Consider the following 4,532-nt stretch of genomic DNA (forward strand, 5'->3'; position numbering starts at 1 on the left):
CATCGGAGTGTCAGGGTGGAGGTCAGGGATGGGGGGGGTGGGGTCAGGGATGGAGGGGTGGGGTCAGGGATGGAGGGGTGGGGTCAGGGATGGAGGGGTGGGGTCAGGGATGGAGGGGTGGGGTCAGGGGTGGAGGGGTGGGGTCAGGGATGGAGGGGTGGGGTCAGGGGTGGAGGGGTGGGGTCAGGGATGGAGGGGTGGGGTCAGGGATGGAGGGGTGGGGTCAGGGATGGAGGGGTGGGGTCAGGGGTGGAGGGGTGGGGGTCAGGGATGGAGGGGTGGGGTCAGGGGTGGAGGGGTGGGGTCAGGGGTGGAGGGGTGGGGTCAGGGATGGAGGGGTGGGGGTCAGGGATGGAGGGGTGGGGTCAGGGGTGGGACGGGTGGGGTCAGGGATGGAGGGGTGGGGTCAGGGATGGAGGGGTGGGGTCAGGGATGGAGGGGTGGGGTCAGGGATGGAGGGGTGGGGTCAGGGATGGAGGGGTGGGGTCAGGGGTGGAGGGGTGGGGTCAGGGGTGGAGGGGTGGGGTCAGGGATGGAGGGGTGGGGTCAGGGGTGGAGGGGTGGGGTCAGGGATGGAGGGGTGGGGTCAGGGGTGGAGGGGTGGGGTCAGGGGTTAGAGGGGTGGGGTCAGGGGTGGGACGGGTGGGGTCAGGGATGGAGGGGTGGGGGTCAGGGATGGAGGGGTGGGGTCAGGGATGGAGGGGTGGGGTCAGGGATGGAGGGGTGGGGTCAGGGGTGGAGGGGTGGGGGTCAGGGGTGGAGGGGTGGGGTCAGGGGTGGGAGGGGTGGGGTCAGGGGTGGGAGGGGTGGGGTCAGGGATGGAGGGGTGGGGTCAGGGATGGAGGGGGTGGGGTCAGGGGTGGAGGGGTGGGGTCAGGGATGGAGGGGTGGGGTCAGGGGTGGGAGGGGGTGGGGGTCAGGGGTGGGAGGGGGTGGGGGTCAGGGCTGGGAGGGGTGGGGTCAGGGGTGGGAAGGGTGGGGTCAGGGATGGAGGGGTGGGGTCAGGGATGGAGGGGTGGGGTCAGGGATGTAGGGGGTGGGGTCAGGGATGGAGGGGTGGGGTCAGGGATGGAGGGGTGGGGTCAGGGGTGGAGGGGTGGGGTCAGGGGTGGAGGGGTGGGGTCAGGGGTGGAGGGGTGGGGTCAGGGGTGGAGGGGTGGGGTCAGGGGTGGGAGGGGTGGGGGTCAGGGGTGGGAGGGGTGGGGTCAGGGGTGGAGGGGTGGGGGTCAGGGATGGAGGGGTGGGGTCAGGGATGGAGGGGTGGGGTCAGGGGTGGGAGAGGGTGGGGGTCAGGGATGGAGGGGTGGGGTCAGGGATGGAGGGGTGGGGTCAGGGATGGAGGGGTGGGGTCAGGGATGGAGGGGTGGGGTCAGGGATGGAGGGGGTGGGGTCAGGGATGGAGGGGTGGGGTCAGGGATGGAGGGGTGGGGTCAGGGTTGGAGGGGTGGGGTCAGGGATGGAGGGGGTGGGCTCAGGGATGGAGGGGTGGGGTCAGGGATGGAGGGGTGGGGTCAGGGATGGAGGGGTGGGGTCAGGGGTGGGAGGGGTGGGGTCAGGGATGGAGGGGTGGGGTCAGGGATGGAGGGGTGGGGTCAGGGGTGGGAGGGGGTGGGGTCAGGGATGGAGGGGTGGGGTCAGGGATGGAGGAGGTGGGGTCAGGGGTGGAGGGGTGGGGGTCAGGGATGGAGGGGTGGGGGTCAGGGATGGAGGGGTGGGGTCAGGGATGGAGGTTTGGGGTCAGGGGTGGAGAGGTGGGGTCAGGGATGGAGGGGTGGGGTCAGGGATGGGAGGGGGGTGGGATCAGGGATGGAGGGGTGGGGTCAGGGATGGAGGGGTGGGGTCAGGGGTGGGAGGGGGTGGGGTCAGGGGTGAGGGGTGGGGTCAGGGATGGAGGAGTGGGGTCAGGGATGGACGGGTGGGGTCAGGGATGGAGGGGGTGGGGTCAGGGGTGGGAGGGGTGGGGTCAGGGGTGAGGGGTGGGGTCAGGGATGGAGGGGGTGGGGTTCAGGGATGGAGTTGTGGGGTCAGGGATGGAGGGGTGGAGGTCAGGGGTAGAGGTGGTGGGGTCAGGGATGGAGGGGGTGGGGTCAGGGTGAGGGGGGTGGAGGTCAGGGGTGGCGTGGGGTCAGGGGTGGGGTCAGGGGTGGGGTCAGGGGTAGGGTCTGGGGTGGGGTGGGGGTCAGGGGTGGGAGGGGTGGGGTCAGGGGTGGGGTGGGGTCAGGGGTGAGGGGGTGGAGGTCAGGGATGGGAGGTATTGGGGTCAGGGGTGGAGTCAGGGGTGGGGTCAGTGGTGGGGTCAGGGATAGGGGGTGGGGTCAGGGGTCGGGATGGGGGTCAGGGGTGGGGTGGGGTCAGGGATGGAGGGGTGGGGGTCAGGGATGGAGGGGGTGGGGTCAGGGGTCAGGATGGGGGTCAGGGGTGGGGTGGGGTCAGGGGTGGAGGCAGTCCGTGGCCCCGTCCCCTCTCCCCCGTCCCGGCCTCAGCTCCCCAGTGGAGTCGCGGTGGCTCCCCAGCCTGGCCAAGCCACGGCACCGGGGCCCTGGCCACTCTTCCAGCCGGTTCCAGAGGGTTCCAGAGGGTTCTAGCTCCAGCCTCCCGGGCTCCCTCTGGCCTGGTGGCGGGCAGGCATCCAGACCTGGCCTCCGTGAGGCGGTGGGGCCTCTGCACACCACCAGAGTGCAGCAAACGCGTGTGTGCACACGGATGCGCATGCGTGTGTGCTAGTGCATTGTGCACGTGTGTGCACGTGTGTGCTGAGTGCATTGATCACGTGTGTGTGTGCATGAGTGCATTGATCACGTGTGCACGTGTGTATGTGTATGAGTGCATTGATCACGTGTATGTGCATGAGTGCATTGTACACGTGCGTGCATGTGTGGGAGTGCATTGTGCACGTGTGTGCATACATGTATGTGCTGAGTGCATTGATCACGTGTGCATGTGTGTATGTGCATGAGTGCATTGATCACGTGTGCATGTATGCATGAGTGCATTGATCACGTGTGCATGTATGTGCATGAGTGCATTGATCACGTGTGTGTGCATGAGTGCATTGTGCACGTGTATGTGCATGAGTGCATTGATCACGTGTGCGCGTGTGTATGTGCATGAGTGCATTGATCACGTGTGTGCTTGTGTGTGTGCATGAGTGCATTGATCACGTGTGTGTGCATGCGTATGTGCATGAGTGCATTGATCACATGTGCGCGTGTATATGTGCATGAGTGCATTGATCACGTGTGCGTGTGTGCGTGTATGTGTATGAGTGCATTGATCACGTGTATGTGCATGAGTGCATTGTGCACGTGCGTGCATGCGTGGGCATGAGTGCACATGTATGTGCATGAGTGCATGGATCACGTGTGTGCGCGTGTGTGTGTGCTTGTGTGTGTGCACACGTGAGCGTGAGGGGTGTGGGTGGAGTGAAGAAATGTCAGGAAAGGAGGCTGAGGAGCCAGCGTCGGGTGGCCCAGCAGTCCTGGGCCCTGAGAGACGCCCCTGGTCCGGCCAGGAAGAGCAAGGCCAGAGGGGGCAGGGGGCAGGGGGCAGGGTGCCCGCGGGCGACCGGCCTTGGGGGGCCGTGGAGAGCACCCCAAAACTTCCACAACCCCCCCCCAGGGCCTGGGCAGGCGGCTCAGGGGTGGAGCGCTCACCTCGCACGCACGAAGCCCTGGGTTCGATTCCTCAGCACCACACACACCGAAAAAACCACAAGTGGCGCCGTGGCTCACGTGGTGGAGCGCCAGCCCTGAGCCAAAGCAGCTCAGGGACAGCGCCCAGGCCCCGAGTTCAAGTCCCGGGACTGGCAAAAACAACACAAAAGAAAAAGCCAAGGAAGGCCAACACCAACTCCCCAAACTCAAAGCACCAGACACAAACGACATCAGCCCTCAGATCCTCCCCAGCCTGCCAGGCACGCAAAACGAAGCCACAGCTCCCAGGCCGCGTGACCACACGCGCACGCACACACGCACACGCACACGCGCACACACATGCACACACGCACATGCACACAATGCGTGCACGCGCACACGCATGCACACACGCACATGCACACACATGCGTGCACGCACACACGCACACGCACACACATGCACACATGCATGCGCGCATACACGTGCACACACGTGCACACGCACGCACGTGCATGCACACACATGCACGCACACACACATGCATGTACACATGCACGCACATGTGCGTGCGTGCACACACACCCACGCACACGCACACACCTAGTGCACCAGCCAATGCTGTCTCAGTATAAGTTTTCTGGTTGGCTGGAGGCCGTGACAGGTATGGAAGCCTCAGATCTCAGCCTCCCGGGCTGGGATGGCAGGCGGGAGCTGCCCGGCCCGGCCCAGCCTCACTCTCTCTCTCTGGGGACCAGGGAGGTCCGACTTGCCGGCAGGCTGTGAGCAGGCCCGGCCCCGGCTGCCGGCGCCCCTCCAGCCTGTGGTCACCCCCCCAACCTGGGGGCGCCCCAAGTGCTACTTCCTCTTCGGGGCTGTGTCAGCTTCCTGGCAGCGGTG

The sequence above is a fragment of the Dipodomys spectabilis genome, unplaced genomic scaffold (assembly GCF_019054845.1).
Source record: "Dipodomys spectabilis isolate Male_0828 unplaced genomic scaffold, ASM1905484v1 ptg000810l, whole genome shotgun sequence".
In the NCBI taxonomy this organism is placed as follows: domain Eukaryota; kingdom Metazoa; phylum Chordata; class Mammalia; order Rodentia; family Heteromyidae; genus Dipodomys; species Dipodomys spectabilis.